The sequence below is a fragment of the Rana temporaria genome, chromosome 8 (assembly GCF_905171775.1).
Source record: "Rana temporaria chromosome 8, aRanTem1.1, whole genome shotgun sequence".
Taxonomy (NCBI): domain Eukaryota; kingdom Metazoa; phylum Chordata; class Amphibia; order Anura; family Ranidae; genus Rana; species Rana temporaria.
In genome coordinates, this window is record NC_053496.1 from 181,805,606 (window position 1) to 181,824,748 (window position 19,143).

The window sequence follows — 19,143 nt, forward strand, 5'->3', positions numbered from 1 at the left end:
GCCTTTTGAACTAGCTACAGCTTTTAGTGATTGGCTGACCGTGGCCCAGTGTGTTCCTGTCATGTGACCTATGACCTGGCAGGTCCGTCACTGGATTTTTCTCCCTATTGACATTTATTCTTATCAAGGATTGCTGATAACGTTGCTATGAGATTGGGGGAGCCACATGGATGTTATGTAACCAGCACACCTCTACCCACCCAGTCCTAGACGGGTTCCGGTAATGTTGGACATTTTATATTCATGAAACCCGCTGATGTCACGCTGATAAAGGCACATGGTGGATATATTGACCAGACATTTTCATCAAGGATAATTACGAATGCCGCTCTGTTTGACTTTTATCAGTGAAATTTATGTAATCCTGTATAAAAAACGTTTGAGTAAAAGCTTGTTCTGTTGGCATAGCTGCTGCAATAAATCCAGTTCTCAGTTGTGGAGGTTTGAACCTTGTTTTTTTTTTTAACAGTTTTTTAATGACTAATTTTAGAACAAAATAACATATGTACCCTACACCTGTGCAACTCCTGATCCCATAACACGTAACCCTTCACCTGTGCAAGTCTCCATCCCATAACACATACCCCTTCATCTATGCAACTCCCAATCCCATAACACGTAACTCTTCATCCATGCAACTCCCAATCCCTTAACACGTACCCCTTCATCCATATCATATTCCTCCCCATCCCATAACACGTAACCCTTCACCTGTGCAAGTCTCCATCCTATAACACGTACCCCTTCATCCATGCAACTCCCTGTCCCATAACACGTAACCCTTCACCTGTGCAAGTCTCCATCCCATAACACATACCCCTTCATCTATGCAACTCCCAATCCCATAACACGTAACCCTTCATCCATGCACCTCTCCATCCCATAACACGTAACCCTTCATCCATGCACCTCTCCATCCCATAACAAGTAACCCTTCATCCATGCACCTCCCCATTCCATAACATGTACCTCTCCCAATCCCATAACATCTAACCCTTCACCTGTGCACCTCCCCATCCCATAACACGTACCCCTTCACCCATACACCTCTCCATCCCATAACACATACCCCTTCATCCATGTAACTCCCAATCCCATAACACGTAACCCTTCACCTGTGCAAGTCTCCATCCCATAACACATACCCCTTCATCTATGCAACTCCCAATCCCATAACACGTAACCCTTCATCCATATTCCTCCCCATCCCATAACACGTAACCCTTCATCCATGCAACTCCCTGTCCCATAACATGTACCCTTTCATCCATATTCCTCCCCATCCCATAACACGTAACCCTTCATCCGTGTTCCTCTCCATCCCATAACACGTAACCCTTCATCCATGCACCTCTCCATCCCATAACACGTACCCCTTCATCCATGCACCTCTCCATCCCATAACATGTAACCCTTCATCCATGCACCTCTCCATCCCATAACATGTACCTCTTCATCCATGCAACTCCCAATCCCATAACACCTAACCCTTCACCTGTGCACCTCCCCATCCCATAACACGTACTCCTTCACCCATACACCTCTCCATCCCATAACACATACCCCTTCATCCATGTAACTCCCAATCCCATAACACGTAACCCTTCATCCATGCAACTTCCCATGCCATAACATGTACCCCTTCAGCCATACACCTCTCCGTCCTATAACACGTAACCCTTCATCCATGCACCTACCCATCCCATAACACGTAACCCTTCATCTATGCAACTCCCAATCCCTTAACACGTAACCCTTCATCCATATTTCTCCCCATCCCATAACACGTAACCCTTCATCTATGCAACTTCCTGTCCCATAACATGTACCCCTTCATCCGTGTTCCTCCCCATCCCATAACACGTAACCCTTCATCCATACACCTCTCCATGCCATAACATGTACCCCTTCATCCATGCAACTCCCAATCCCATAACACCTAACCCTTCACCTGTGCACCTCCCCATCCCATAACACGTAACCCTTCATCTATGTCCAAACCCCCCCCCCCCCCCCCAGAACCATACCAGGTCACATGCCCTTAAAGCACCTTGTACCAATGTTGATGAGAGCAAGGGCCTCTTCCCCACAACCCTGGCTTGGCAGTTGTGGGGGTCTTATTGGAATGTGGGACCCTTTTTTTTTTTACAATATGAGGTCATCCAGATATTGACCCCAATGTGAATGAGTGAAGGTTACATAGTAAGCCAAAACCAAGCCACATTCCCTCAAAGCACCTTATGCCAATGTTGATGAGATCAAGGACCTCTTCCCCACGACCCTGGTCAAGTGGTTTTGGGGGTCTACAGGTAGTGGGGGCTTATCAGAATGTGGAATCCCTTTTTACAATAAGGGGGCGTCCAGATATTGACCCCCATGTGAGTAAGTAAGGGGTATGTAGCACTACCCCCGGAGGAGCTGCTGGTTATTTTGGGGTGGCACGTTACCTCTATATTCTCACTGTCCAGGGTGAAAGGAGAGTCTGAAGAACTTCAATGTCCACACAATACACTTCTTTTTCTTTGGTTTATTTTGCAGAACTTCAATAGAAAAAAAGAATAAGGTGTGGAAAAGGTAGATAGGTTCAGGTGCATAGTCACCAATAGGGAAACACACCTGCTTCCAGCAAACAGTTCTCGTAGCCAGAGTGGGTATTGCTCACCCGGATAGGTCCCTCTCACTGGCCTAGCAGCCGGGATGGCGCACAAAGTAAAGTACAGTCTCTGCCACAGACCTTCCTTTATGAGGAGACACTTTGGTCCGGAATCCTCTGCCACAGGTTTCAGCACCCGGATCTCTTTAGCTTAGCTTTGGTAGAACTTTTAGTCCTGACAGATGACACTATCAAGCCTCTCGGTGTGCGGTGCATCCTTCGATGAAGTTTCCAGGCCTTCTCCTAAGGCACCAGCCTCTTGCATGGCTCTCTCCAGGATAGGTCCTCCCCTGGCTTCCTTCATCAAGTGGCTTCTTCCCGCAGGACGGGCAGCACAGGATCACCTCTGCAAGGCAGGACCCAGCCAGACTACTGGGCCCACATACAAAGTCACAGCCCCGGGCCAACGTGGTCCCATAACCAGGATTCAGGACACGCACCTCCAGCCAGGCAGGCCATGCGGCGCATGGGACGACCAAACGACCTCGCCCTAATGGCGTCTGCCCCTTAAGTACCCCTCCCCAGCATGCATAGCGAGCAACCACTCCCACTGATTCGCTGCCGAGGGGGATACCCAATACACCTTGACCTTGCTGCTGCCACCCTTGGCCTGGGGTGGTAATGACACCCCAGGCGAACAATGGTGGATTCTCCCAGCACAGTCACGGCTAGAACAGAGGCTAAATTGCCCTTAATCAGTCTGGTCTGAGTCAAATAACAGCTCAGACTCCCACTAAATTTAAAGCAGTGCCTGATCAACAGGAGCAGGGCGCTACAGGTACATAGTGCACATGCCTTTGAAGAACCTTATGCCAATGTTGATGAGGACAAGGGCCTCTTTCCCACAATCCTGGCCCGGTGGGTGTGGGGGTCTACAGGTAGTGGGGGCTTATCAGAATGTGGGACCCCTTTTTACAATAAGGGGGCACCCAGATATTGATTCCCATGTGAATGAGTAAAGGATACATAGTAAGCCATACTGGGCCTTATGCCTTCAAAGCACTTTATACCAAAGCTGATGTAGGACAAGGGCCTTTTCCCCACAACTATGGCCAGGTAGTCGTGGGGACCTACAGGTAGTGGGGGCATATCAGAATGTGGAATCCATTTTACAATAAGGGAGCACCCAGATATTGACCCTCATGTGAATGAGTAAAGAGTACATAGTAAACCATACCAGGCCACATACCCTCAAAACACCTTATGCCAATGTTGATGAGGACAAGGGCCTCTTCCCCACAACCCTGGCCCAGTGGTTGTGGGGAGTCTTGTCAGAATGTGTAACCCTTTTTTTTTTTTAAAATAAGGGGACACCCAGATATTGACCGTCATGTGAATGAGTAAGGAGTACATAGTAACCTTGGAGCTTTTTTTCACATATATATTTTTTGCTTGTTTTTCTTGTGATCCTATTTTAGTTTATTCTGCTTCCACAGACCCTGAAGGACCGGGCACACCCAAAGTAGATGGAAGAATATGCCTGTCGCTTGATTGAACATTGTGCACGAGGTAGAAGACTGTTGTCGAAAGCAGGCGATTCTTAGGGGGGTGAGATATGCCCAGTGCTCCACGTATAACTGGGTCAGCCTGTCGGAGAGCTTGGGGGATACAGTCTTGCATGCGTCAAGTGCTTCACTCCTAGGGTGACCACATTTCCAAACTGCCATTCAGGGACCCCCCCAGGCACGCCCTCACACCAGCCCCAAAAAATATGACTTTTTCTATTGCCCCCCACGTGTCAGCCTCATTTTTTATTGCCCCATTTATTACTGTACTGTCCCCAGCCCCAGTGCCCCGACTTGTCAACTGACCTGCTCCAATCAGGTTCCATTTGCTCACCTAATCTGGACTTGTGGTGTGGTGAGCAGTTGAGCGCGGTTTTTGTTCCCTGGTCCAGGGTGGGGTGCCCCCCTCAGGCAGTCAGGCAGCTCGGGCCGCGGGTGGGAGGAGGAGAAGTCGGGCAATGTGTTGAGGAATTCGGGACCTACCCATGGATCTAAGCCAGCCAGCACTGCAGAAATCTCGCCGCCCGCTGGGAGGTCACTGAAGACTGGAGGAGTCAGGAGGGGACACAGTGAAGACGCTCTGGCTGCTTTCTCTGGGTGCTACTGCAGCGGCCAGAGAAGGAGAGGAGGTGGGTGGACTCGGAGCGCAGGGCAGCACTGGGTAAATACTTGCTCCTCTCGGCCTCACTCTGACACTCTGACGAATGTAACATCACTGGTTGCTAGATGCCAGGTGGGGCAGCCCTAGCAACCAGTTTGGCAAGCGTCTATTAGGGTGGATATGTGTCCTCATTTCATTCTGGGACACTGTATTGTCCCGGAATGAAGGTGCCCGGGACACAGGACACAAATGCGAATTGCGGAACAATCCCGGGCAATCCGGGACACGTGGGCACCCTATTCACTCCACTCCTCATCCTCCATCGGGCCCACCTCTCTTTCATATCTTGGTTTAAGGCTGTAAGCTAGTGTGGTAGATGATGGAGTGAGGAGCATGACATAAAAATCAGAGATTAGTTTTTGTGGTTCCACACCCTTAACCACTGCCATGATGATATTGGGTGTAGATTGTGGCAAAGGCTGGGGAAACTGAGCTCGGGCTGCGTGACGCACTTGGAAGAATCTAAAAAGCATATAATTGGGCAGCAGGAACTCATTTTGGAGGTCCTCAAAGTTTTTAAGTGTGCCATCGGAAATTATGTGGTGTAAATAATATATTCCATGTTCGCACCATATCTCTGTGTCAGGGATCAAGAGAAACTCTGAGAGTAGTCTATTGTGCCATAAAGGGGTATAGTCATTGGGCCAGATTCATAAAGCACTTACACCGTTTTTTTGGTAGATGCACGGCGTAAGTGCAGATTTGCGCCAGCGGATCGCTGCGCCTTACCCAGAGAACCAGATTACGCCTCCAAATAGACTTCATCGCCTCGGTGTAACCTTTCCACGCCGGCGCGGCGTTGGTGCAGATTTACGCTGGTCCGATCTGGCGTGGCCATGGTTTTTTTGTTTTAAATATGCAAATTAGGTTTTTGGGCCGATTCATCAACTTAAGCTTGTCCGGCGCAGGCTACTCCCGGTGAGCGGAGCTGAAATTTCCGGTGCAAAGTTACCCCTCATAAAAGCAGGGGTAACTTTGCACCAAACTTGCAGAGGTCAGCTGGAGAGCAGCTAAAGCAGCAGCATTACAAACTAATTGAGCAACAACACTTGCTGGACAACACATAGAGGCGGTCCCCATGTTGGGAGAGGCCCTCAATAATTACAGCCCTCTCCTCTGGGCTGAAATTGGTCATCCGCCCACCTGAGGATTCCTCATCAGCCATAACTGCCCCACCACAATGCAAACGACCTAGCTTAGAAAAAAAAAGCTTCAGTACATTTGCACCTGCAGGGCGGAAGTCTGGGCTGATTCATGGACTGGGCTTTGGTAGTGGGTCGGCGTAGCTCAGGGATCACGCCGGGGCACAGTTCTGAGCATGTGCAGATTGGGGCATTTACCCCTGGATGTCACTGAGCATGTGCGGTCTACAATGCGCCCCGGCGTGACCCCTGCGCCACGGTCGGCACTTCATTAGCATAGGGTGACTCCCAGTTGGCCTTACCCCGCCTTACGCCGTCTAAAATCCGCCCCGCTGGGGCATCGTAGACAAAAAAAGTTTCTTGAATCACCTAACTGCCTCTCCGCGCTGGACCGGTGTAGTCTAAAAATGATGCACCACGCCGGTGCAAATCTGCACCATTGTGTTTAGGGATCGTCAACGTTTTAGTGGCAATGTCCCATACGCGCCTATATTGGTATAATAGGGACCCGCGATCTCTATTGGAGTTATTCCCACTATGTCCCACCGCGATTGCAGTAAGCAGATCAGCGGTTAGTTGCGCCCACCGTGGACAGAGAAGCGTGAGAAATCTGAGTCTGTCGGTTTTATCTATGTAGTATAGTTGAGACAGTTTGGATGCGAGGTAATAAAGATTTAAGTCAGGGAGGGCTGTTCCACCTAGGTCCGTAGGGTTCTTAGGGACTCTCCAGGCCAGCTTGTGTCTGTTGGTACCCCAAATAAATGTCTTGAGTATGGCCTCCATTAAAGCGGAGCTCCACCCTAAAGTGGAACTCCCGCTGATCGGAACCCTCCCCCCTCCGGTGTCACATTTGACACCTTTCAGGGGGGAGGGGGGTGCAGATACCTGTCTAAAGACAGGTATTTTCACCCACTTCTGGCCACAGACTGCGGGCAGGACGTCACCCCCCGAGGATGGCGGGGGGGCAGCAGAGTGACGAGCGATCGCTCGTCCTCTGCTGCGGATGGCGCTGGACTCCAGGACAGGTAAGTGTGCCAATATTAAAAGTCAGCAGCTGCAGAATTTGGAGCTGCTGACTCTTAAAGGGGTGGTTCACCCTAAAAACGACTTTTTTTTATTACACTGCCCCCCCACATTACAATACGATTAAGGGTATTATTTTTTTTTTTATGCTGTACATACCTTTGTACAGCATATTCACCCGAGGCATCCGGCTTGCGAGTCCCGCGGGAGTGGGCGTTCCTAACATGTCTGTGATTGACGTTTGACCAAAAACGAGCTCCCCCCCGTCGCGTAAGCCGCGTCACGATTGGCGAAAAGAGCCGAACGGCGATGTGCATGCGCAGTATAGCGCCGACTCGCCGTTCGGCTCCTTTCGCCAAAAGTGACGCGGCTTACGCGACGGGGGGAGCTCGTTTTTGGTCAAACATCAATCACAGACATGTTAGGAACGCCCACTCCCGCGGGACTCGCAAGCCGGATGCCACGGGTGAATATGCTGTACAAAGGTATGTACAGCATAAAAAATAAATTAATACCCTTAATCGTATTGTAATGTGGGGGGGGGGGGGGGGCGGGTGATAAAAAAAAGTCATTTTTAGGGTGAACCACCCCTTTAATATTTTTTTTCAGCGGACATCCACGTTAACTTTAAAAATTTCAAGGGTAAGTATACGGGTGTGTGCCAGAGTATATACAATATCTTAGGAAGTAATATAATTTTAACAATATTAATGCGGCCCCACACACCGAGCGGCAATCTCGCTCATATGCTCCTATTTTAGTTTTACATTTTTCAGAATTAAAAAAAATATTTGTAGTTAAAATTGCTTGTCAGCTGTTATGATTTTTAATAAGATATAATCTGCATGTAAAAACATGCTAAGAAGGATGGTAAAAAAAAAAAAAAACTTGAAAAGACAGAAATTAGCCAATAATTAAAAAATAACAAAGCTGCGGTTGGTTCGTATGTTGTATTGGACGTAAGACACACAGACAGGAAGTGACTTTACATACAGACAGGAAGTTCTGGGTGAGAGGAGAGTCGGGAGGAAGTAGAGAGGAGACATTGCTGGAACTGGCAGGAGAGAAGGTAATAATTTGGAGCAGTCATACATTAATATATTACTGCGCTTTTTATAATAATTTCCTAGGATTGGCCTTTTTTTTTTTTTTTTTTGCTGATCCCACAAATGGAAATTGCTGCCAGAGTTTCATCCAAAACATTGATAGGAGAAGCGTCTTCTCCGGGTCGCGAATTGCAACGTATCGTGAATTTCAGATATTCAGAGTTGCGGACTGAGGGCCGTATCCACTGACAGATGGACAGTCCGACTGTTTACATGAGTGTACCGGAGGCTGTGCGAGGACACAGGTGTCCCGGAGGTGCACAGGGGTGCGCTGGAGACACAGGGGACCACAGGGCACATTTGGAGATACGGGGGTGGGCTGCACACTGCGGTGCAGTAGGGACACGGGGTCCACAAGGCATGACATTGGTAGCACTGGGTTACACTTAAAAGACAGGGGAGTGCATAGGGTACACTTGGAGACATGTCGGTGCACTGGAGGCTCTGGAAATATAGGGGTGCACAGACCACACTTAAAGACACAGGGGCACCCTTGGATACAGTGGGGGGGGGGCACATTTGAAAACATAGGGGTGCACAGGGCATGCTTAGAGACAAAAAGACACGCTTGTTAACATGGAGGTGAACAGGAAACACTGGGGTACACAGAGTCACATTTTGGAGACAAGGGGGTGCACAGGGAGACACTGAAGATGCAGGGGTTTATATGGCATGCTTGGAAACACAGGGGCACACTTGTAGACAGGGGGTACATAGGGATTCACTGGACACACAGGGGAGCATAAGGCACACTTGGAGACACAGGGGCACACTTGGAGACATGGGGGTCTATAGGACACACTTGGAGACAAGGGGGTGCACAAGGACACACTGGAGACACAAGGGCTCATAGGGCACACTTTGAGACATAGGGGTGCACATGGAGACATGGGGGTCTACAGGGCACATTGGGAGACAAGGGGGTGCACAGAGAGACACAGGGGCGAAATTGGAGACATGATGGTCTACAGGACACACTTGGAAACAAGGGGGTGCACAAGGGCACACTGGAGACACAAGGGGGTGCATGGGGGACACAGGAGCACATAGGGCACACTTGGAGAGATGGGGGTGCATGGGGATACACTGGAGAGACAGGGGAGCATAGGGCACACTTGGAGACAAGGGGGTGCACTGAGAGACAGGGGCACAATTGGACACATGATGGTCTACAGGACACACTTGGAAACAAGGGGGTGCACAGGGACACACTGGAGACACAAGGGCGCATAAAGCACACTTGGAGACATGGGGGTCTACACGGAACACTTGGAGAGACAGGGGTACATTTGGAGACAAGGGGGTGCACAGGAGACGCAGGGAAGCATAGAGCACACTTGGAGACATGGGGGTCTGCAGGACTTACTTGGAGACAAGGGGGTGCATGGGGACACACTGGAGAGACAAGGGCGCATAGGGCACACTAGGAGACATTGGGGTCTACAGGGCACATTTGGAGACACGGGGTGCCTGGGGACACACTGGAGACGCAGGGGAGTATAGGGCGCACTTGGAGACAAGGATGTGCACAAGGATGCACTGGGGACACATGGACGTATAGGGTACACTGGGGAGAAAAAAGACACATAGGGCACACTTGGAGACATTGGGGTCTACAGGGCACAATTGGAGACATGATGGTCTACAGGACACACTTTTAAACAAGGGGGTGCACAGGGACACACTGGAGACACAACGGCGCATAAGGCACACTTGGAGACATGGGGGTTTACATGGAACACTTGTAAACACAGGGGCACACTTGGAGACAAGGGGATGCACAGGGACACATTGGAGAGACAGGGGAGCATAAGGCGCACTGGTGTACCATTGACCGCTGGCTTCACTTCCTTCTATAGATCAATACATGTTTTGTATATTCGGTTGCAGCTTCTGAACGACAGATGGGACCTTTACTGGTGACATCAACATGGAGTGGAAGCGTTTTCTTTTCAAAAAGAGATTTAAAAATTTTTTTTTTAGGACTATTGTGATTGACTTTCTATCATCAAAATCATGTGTCCTACTACAGTTTAGAGAAATCTCATTTTATTTTCCATCTGCAGAGAAGATAAATGACATGATCAACTCAATGACGGACAACGATGGGAGTCACATGGCTGAGAAGATCTTAAACTTCACCCTGGAGATCATCTACCTGCTGACTGGAGAGGTGAGGAGGATTCTGGGAGGTCACATGACATCACTCTTATCTCTATTAATAACACAGACCTGACCGGAGAGGTGAGGAGGATTCTGGGATTCTAACATGATATTCCTGTTTGTTTCTCAATACAGAGATTTCCTCTTGTGAAGTCAGGTGATCATATGACCATCACAGTGCCTCCATGTGACTCCCTAAAACCCGAGAGACACAACATGGAGAAGATTCTAGAAGTCACCGAGAAGATGGTGGAGCTGCTGACAGGAGAGGTGAGCGGTGCCGGGAATTCTGGGACATTATCCAGTAACAGACAAGGGGTGTGTCTGGATGGTGACTGTATCATTGTGTGTGTCAGGTTCCTATAAGGTGTCAGGATGTCACTGTCTATTTCTCCATGGAGGAGTGGGAGTATTTAGAAGGACACAAGGATCTCTACAAGGACGTCATGATGGAGAATCAGCCGCCCCTCACATCACCGGGTAAGAGGAGACTTTATTGTAAAGGAGAGAGCAGTACGGAGGCTCCACCTAGATCCCCCATCATCTGATAAACACATAGAAACAATGTATTCAGTCAGTGTGTGTGTTTCCTACAGATGGATCCAGTAATGGGAACCCACCAGAGAGATGTCCCCGTCCTCTGTATTCCCGGGATTCCACACAGGATGGTCACACCATCCCTCACCGTCATCAGGTAGATGAGGATCTAGGACTCACGATTCTCAAGGTATGACCTTGTTTCATTGTATGTAGTATTAATTTATTAGTACTCCCTATTTTCATCAAATCATTTGTGTTGCTTTAGTGGGAAGACGATGTAGATATAAAAGTTGAGGATGAAGAGAAAGAGGAGGAGGAACCTGTGAGCGGTGATCAGCAGTCTATGGAGAAGGTTGGGATGTTGGTCACAATAAAAGAGGAGGAATCTTCTCTAGATTTAAGCTCAGGTGAGTAATAAATGCAGAAAAGGGTCTAGTGATCAGTTGTATAGCTCTCCCTACTGTGATGTCATGTTCCCAACAAATGAGGAGGAGATACTGTATACCATATGAAAGGTCCATCTCCATTCCTCAATATAATGTCATGTTCCCAACAAATGAGGAGGAGATACTGTACACCATATGAAAGGTCCATCTCCATTCCTCAATATAACGTCATGTTCCCAACAAATGAGGAGGAGATACTGTACACCATATGAAAGGTCCATCTCCATTCCTCAATATAACGTCATGTTCCCAACAAATGAGGAGGAGATACTGTACACCATATGAAAGGTCCATCTCCATTCCTCAATATAATGTCATGTTCCCAACAAATGAGGAGGAGATACTGTACACCATATGAAAGGTCCCCCTGCCTGTCAATTGCTGGGAACACAAACATACATTGAGGGATGGAGATGGGCCTTTCATATGGTGTACAGTATCTCCTTCTCATTTGTTGGGAACATGACGTTATATTGAGGAATGGAGATGGACCTTTCATATGGTGTACAGTATTTCCTCCTCATTTGTTGGGAACATGACATTATATTGAGGAATGGAGATGGACCTTTCATATGGTGTACAGTATCTCCTCCTCATTTGTTGGGAACATGACGTTATATTGAGGAATGGAGATGGACCTTTCATATGGTGTACAGTATTTCCTCCTCATTTGTTGGGAACATGACGTTATATTGAGGAATGGAGATGGACCTTTCATATGGTGTACCGTATCCCCCTGCCTGTCAATTGCTGGGAACACAAACATACATTGAGGGATGGAGATGGACCTTTCATATGGAACATTTAGCTGTGGAGTAGATACATTGACGATGTTGTTATGGTCATCCTCTAAAGTCTTCCCTTTTTTCTTTTCTTACTGAACGCATTTGTTGGGAACATGACGTTATATTGAGGAATGGAGATGGACCTTTCATATGGTGTACAGTATCTCCTCCTCATTTGTTGGGAACATGACGTTATATTGAGGAATGGAGATGGACCTTTCATATGATGTACAGTATCTCCTCCTCATTTGTTGGGAACATTTGAGGAAGGAGATAAAACTGATTACTAGACCTAAACATATAATTTTTTTAACTACGATTGATAAAATAATCATTAAAAATTGACTTCCCACCAGATGACAACCCTCTCGTGATCACACTGGAGGGACATCGTGTGTCATCGTCGGACGGCAAGGCAGAAGATCACGGCGCCGTGCCGTATTCTCAAGGACAGAACCCTATACTTGAACCCTCACGTTGCAGATGGCACCACAGAAAGGGTTCCTCCGATCCTGCAGAAGGTTTTCATAAATCGAATTCAATTTCTGAAGATCTCCCCCCAATATTCCACAGTGAACATCAATCCAAAGATCCCGGGGAGTTTTCTGTGGTCAATATGGGTGATATGAATTTTTCTGAATGTTTGATATCCGTACCTCCTCTCAATGTATATCACATAGACAAGGGTCCGTTTTCCTGCCCGGTGTGTGGGAAACTGTTCCAGAAAAAGAAGAAGCTCTATAGACATAAAGTAACCCACACCGATGAAAAGCCTTATTCCTGTTCCGAGTGCGGGAAATGTTTTTCACAAAACCGAGGCCTCACCCTCCACATGAGACTTCACGTCGGGAATAAGCGGTTCCAATGTACGGAGTGTGGGAAAGGTTTCAGTGAGAAGCAGTATCTCCTAGCGCACCAGAGGCATCACACGGGCGAGCGTCCTTATATGTGTTCAGAGTGTGGGAAAAGTTTCATATGGAAGACGAGCCTCGCCAGGCACAAGATCCTTCACACCGGGGTGCGACCGCATGCTTGCTCAGAGTGCGGGAAAAGCTTTGTGCGGAAAGAGGTTTTAATCGCTCATCAGAGGGCGCACACGGAGGAGAAGCCGTTCTCGTGTTCGAGGTGCGGGAAATGTTTCTCGCAGAAGGCTCACCTCAGGGAACACCAGACTATTCACACGGAAGAGCGTCCGTTTTCATGTTCCGTGTGTGGGAAAACATATAAGAGGAAAGTACATCTGACCGAACACCAGAAGAAGCACTGAAGACTAGAGAATACTTACCTGTTCATACTCAGGACACACATGTGGGGGATATTTTATGTATATTATATATATATATATTATATATACTGTATATACACACGAGCAGCTTTTCACCCCAAATTATTTATCAGGGATGATGGGAACCCCTCATAATAAGGACAGCAAGGATGGTGGGAACCCCTCATAATGGGGACAGCAGGGATGGTGAGAACCCCTCATAATGGGGACAGCAGGGATGGTGGGAACCCCTCATAATGAGGACAGCAGGGATGGTGGGAACCCCTCATAATGGGGACAGCAGGGATGGTGGCAGCAGGGATGATGGGAACTCCTCATAATGGGGACAGCAGGGATGGCGGGAACCCCTCATAATGGGGACAGCAGGGATGGTGAGAACCCCTCATAATGGGGACAGCAGGGATGGTGGGATCCCCTCATAATGGGGACAGCAGGGATGGTGAGAACCCCTCATAATGGGGACAGCAGGGATGGTTGGAACCTCTCATAATGAGGATAGCAGGGATGGTGAGAACCCCTCATAATGAGGACATTAGGGATGGTGAGAGCCCCTCATAACTGGGACAGCAGGGATGGTGGGAACCCCTCATAATGGGGACAGCAGGGATGGTGGGAGCCCCTCATAATGGGGACAGCAGGAATGGTGGGAACCCCTCATAATGGGGACAGCAGGGATGATGGGAACCCCTCATAATGGGGACAGCAGGGATGGTGGGAACCCATCATAATGAGGACTGCAGGGATGGTTGGAACCCCTCATAATGGGGACAGCAGGGATGGTGGGAACCCCTCATAATGGGGACAGCAGGGATGGTGGGAACCCCTCATAATGGGGACAGCAGGGATGGTTGGAACCTCTCATAATGGGGACAGCAGGGATGGTGGGAACCCCTCATAATGGGGACAGCAGGGATGGTGGGAACCCCTCATAATGAGGACAGCAGAGATAGTTGGAACCTCTCATAATGGGGACAGCAGGGATGGTGGGAACCTCTCGTAATGGGGACAGTAGAGTTCAGTTCCTGTTTAAGCTCAAAGACGATACCATCACCTAACTGTTGGGTTTGCACTTCCTATCAGCAATGGGATGGTACCTCATGTTCAGTTCCATAGATATGTCAACCAATAGAAACAAAAGAGCGTGATTTTCTTGTGTCGGATGGGTACAGCAATTCCTCCTGAGAACCTAGATCAGTGATGGAGAACCTTGACACCCCAGATGTTTTGGAACTACACTTCACATGATGCTCAACTACACTGCAGAGTGCATGAGCATCATGGGAAATGTAGTTCCAAAACATCTGGGGTGCCAAGGTTCACTATCACTGATCTCGATCTTCTGCCCGCTGCACCACATCTACGTCCTCCATAGACTTTTTCGTGCTGGTGCCTCTTCAACTATCTCATATAGTATATATACAAACAAAAGAGATTGCACGATGGTCATTTTAACTCTCCCTCATCTTCCTTCTCCCCACTTTCTTATTATTTACCCCCGTGTTTGTCACTTTTTTGTAGGTTTGTTACACGTTTTTGTCACAGTGTGATAAGTAGGGTGGGTCAGGGTCCGTTGAAAATCCTGTAGAGATTGTGCCCCTGGAGTGGCAGTTCAAGGGTGCCATACCTTGCACAAGTGTTTGAGAGGGCACTTACAAGTGTGGCACTTTGGTCACGTCTCCACAAACACCCTTTTCACACCCGCCTCTAGGACCGAGTCTTTTGGCTAGGACCAGAGGAATTTTTGTTTCCTGGCCGAAGGGCCGGCCATCGTATTGCACGATGGTCACTTTCTACTCACTCTCCCACCTTCCTTCTCCCCCACTTTCTTTTTTATTTTACCCGTTTGTCACTTTATGTCTTTTTTTGTTTGGTGCACGCTATGTTCACTGTGTGATTAGTAGGGTGCCGGTCCTCGGGCCAGCCCTGAACGTCTTGGGAGTGGGTGGACATGGCCTTCTGGCTTAGTTCGCCTGCTCTCATGGGGTCTCCCTTTGGGGGAGCCCCACCTAGTACTGGGAGGGTTCTGTTTCAGCAGACCCTCCAAGGAATTGGGTCTGTGTCAGCTTTGGCTGCTTGGACCACTTGAGTACCTCAGTCCCCGTCTGGAGCCTAACGCCCTGGGGGATCAGGGTCAGGTCCTTTTTCACAGGAGGACCACTTGACGCAGCACCCGTTGCACGTTTTTGTGATACCCTCTATGTGTGTGCACATTTTTTCTGCACCGGGTGGAGTTTTTGGGTTGTGTTTTGCACGCCACAGGCTTTTCAATAGAAAAAGTGTGATAAGTAGGGTGTGGGTCCTCGGGCCAGCCCTGAACGTCTTGGGAGTGGGTGGACATGGCCTTCTGGCTTAGTTTGCCTGCTCTCATGGGGTCTCCCTTCGGGGGAGCCTCACCTAGCACTTGGGTGGGTCTGTTTCGGCAGACCTTCCAGGGAACGGGGTTCATCTGGTTTCGGCCAGATGGATCCTGTGAAGTACCTCAGTCCCTGTCTGAAGCCTAACGCCCTGGGGGATCAGGGTAAGGTCCTTCATGTGGAGGACAAGTGTAACACCCGTTGCACGTTTTGTGTTTCACTCTTTGTGCGTCTACTTTTTTTGGCACCGGGTGGAGTTTTTGGGTGTGTTTCACACGCCATGGGCTTTGAAAAAAATATATATACATATACACAAAAGAGAGTCACACGCAACATAGAATTCTCTTTATTGGTTGGCTCGTCAAACTAAGCATTTCCATACAACATAAACATTTACATTCTAGAAGCCCGCTGTCTGTAACTACAACGTGTTACAAATAGCCCTATGCCACTCTAGAAACCCCTTGATTTATATCCACCAATAAGGATTATAAAGTCGACAGTGCAATCAACCTTCTTTTTCAAAATCACAAGCTTGCCGATAGGGAAAAAAATATATTATCCCAATAAATCATTAGAACTTATAGTCCAATTTTTCCGGTATAGATAACATCCGTTTAGTCAGCTGGTGACAAAACACTACAGACGTAGCTTCCACTGTATCTCAAGAGACTGGGCTTAATTCACTACAGGCCAAGTATGGGTCAAAACCTAAGCACCAGATCTCACATTGCCAAAATCTTCATCTTTAGCTAGTGTAGGACTGACCACATAAATGGACACCCCTAGGGTGGTTGGTCATTTGATCTTTGACTTCCTGTGGCCAGTTCTACACTAGCTAAAGATGAAGTCAAAGTCAACTGACCAACCACCCCATGGCAGTCCCCTTTTGTGGTCAGTCCTACATTAGCTAAAGATGAAATCAAAATCAACTGACCAACCAATCCATGGTTGTCCTCTTCATCTTTAGCTAGTGTAGCACTGGCCACAGGAACAGGACAACCATGGGTTGGTTGGCCAGTTGATTTTGACTTCATCTTTAGCTAGTGTAGGACTGACCACAGAAGAGGACAACCATGGGGTGGTTGGTCAGTTGACTTCATCTTTAGCTAGTGTAGGACTGACCCCAAAAGGGGACAACCATGGGTTGGTTGGCCTGTTGATTTTGACTTCATCTTTAGCTAGTGTAGGACTGACCACAGAAGGGGACTGCCATGGGGTGGTTGGTCAGTTGACTTCATCTTTAGCTAGTGTAGGACTGACCACAAAAGGTGACTGCAATGGGGTGGTTGGTCAGTTGACTTTGACTTCATCTTTAGCTAGTGTAGGACTGACCACAGAAGGGGATTGCCATGGGGTGGTTGGTCAGTTGACTTCATCTTTAGCTAGTGTAGGACTGACCACAAAAGGGGACTGTCATGGGGTGGTTGGTCAGTTGACTTTGACTTCAACTTTAGCTAGTGTAGGACTGACCACAGAAAGGGACGCCCATGGGTTGGTTGGCGAGTTGATTTTGACTTCATCTTTAGCTAGTGTAGGACTGACCACAGAAGAGGTAGACCATGGGGGTGGTTGGTCAATTGATCTTTGACCATCTTTAGCTAGTGTAGAACTGGCCATAGGAAGAGGACAACCATGGATTGGTTGGTCAGTTTATTTTGATTTCATCTTTAGCTAGTGTAGGACTGACCACAGAAAGGGACAACCATGGGGTGGTTGGTCAGTTGACGGTTACTTCATCTTTAGCTAGTGTAGGACTGACCACATAATGGGGTTGCCATCAATGCCAAGGTTGACATTACTGTTGGAATCACCAAGACCAAAGTTTCTGGAGATACAAAGGGCTTATGAGGAACAATCTTCCTCTAAGCACAGAGAAAAGACTTCTACAAATACAAGCCTGGTCTGTTCTCCGGTACAGCAACAAGGTTTTCCCTCTCATTGGCTCTACAAAAAGAAGGATCATGACTCTTTGGATCACGGCTCCAAAAAGTCATTAAAGTAAAATGAAGAAAAAACAAGTGTATTGAAAGCAATTCACTACAGGCCAATTATGGGTCAAAATCTGAGCACCAGATCTCACATTTCCAAAATCTTCATCTTAAGCTAGTGTAGGAGTCACCACAGAAGGGGACAACCATGGGGTGGTTGGTCAGTTGTTCTTTGATTTCATCGTTAGCTAGTGTAGGACTGACCACAGAAGGGGATGCCCATGGGGTGGTTGGTCGGTTGATTTTGATTTCATCTTTAGCTAATGTAGGCCTGACCACAAAAGGGGACTGCCATGGGGTGGTTGGTCGGTTGACTTTGACTTCATCTTTAGCTAGTGTAGGACTGACCACAGAAAGGGATGCCCATGGGGTGGTTGGTCAGTTGACTGACTTCATCTTTAGCTAGTGTAGGACTGACCACAGAAGGGGTAGACCATGGGGTGTTTTTTTCAGTTGATCTTTGACTCCAGCAGAGGTTAACATCTAAGCTGGCATCACCAAGACCAAACGTTTCTGGAGATACAAAGAGCTTATGAGGAACAATCTTCCTCTAAGCACAAAGAAAAAAAGACTTCTACAAATACAAGCCTGGACTGTTGTCCGGTAGGGCAAAAAGGTTTTCCCTCTTGATGGATCTACAAAAGAGAAGGAAGGATCACGACTCTTTGGATCGTGGCTCCAGAGTCATTAACGTAAAATGAAGAAAAACCAAGTGTCTTGAAAGCAATATTCATGAGAAAATAAAATTATTTTGGGCCATATCCCAATAAACTCAGCTGTAGGAGGAGCTATGCAAGATTGTGGAGGGGAGCAAGGTAAAGAAAGGGTCAGGGAGGAGACGAACGTGGTGGATCCAGGTAATGGCAGAATATCAACTTGGCAAAAGACAAGACCAAATGGAAAGTGATGGTGGAAGCAATATTCCAGGTTTGACCTCTGGAGGTCATGATAGTGCTAATGGTGATGTTCCATATTAACCAGCTGTAGGTTGACGACTGACAGTACAGGCCTCCAAGTAAAGGGTGTAGGAATATGGTAAACCAGTGGGAGAACATTGACTGTATTCAGCTTGTTTTCCAGTCTAAAGCCCCGTACACATGATCAGGATTTCCAATAGGAAAAGTCAGTCGGAAATTCCGATGGGAAAATGGAGAACCAGCTCTCAATCTATTTCTGTCAGTTTTTCCGACAGAAAAAGTCAGATGGAGCGTACACACAGTCAGAATTCCCAACCAAAATCTCCCATCTGACTATTTCTGTCAGGAATCCCAATCGTGTGTACGGGGCTTAAGGGACAGGACATGGCCATCAAACCGGAACCAAATTCTGGATGTATTAAACACTACAGGCAAAACCTAAACAGGTAATTTTCTACAGTTCAGGGGGTGTTTTTCGGGTGCCCCCACTCAACTATGCCTTTCTACAAATCTAATATTTCTTGTAATCTGTTTGGTTGGGTTGCACCTCTATGGAACTAATGAGGCTCAAA

At 47.9% G+C, this 19,143-nt stretch overlaps 1 protein-coding gene and 1 long non-coding RNA gene across 2 annotated transcripts in view; one reads left to right on the plus strand and one right to left on the minus strand.

Moving 5' to 3' along the window:
* LOC120910202 (gastrula zinc finger protein XlCGF26.1-like) overlaps positions 1–19,143 on the minus strand; it is a 1,148,070-nt gene that overhangs the window by 488,742 nt on the left and 640,185 nt on the right. The window lies entirely within an intron of this gene.
* LOC120910291 lies at positions 8,015–10,427 on the plus strand. The gene is made up of 3 exons (XR_005741497.1): positions 8,015–8,053; positions 10,157–10,263; positions 10,389–10,427. It is a non-coding gene; the product is annotated as an uncharacterized LOC120910291 (long non-coding RNA).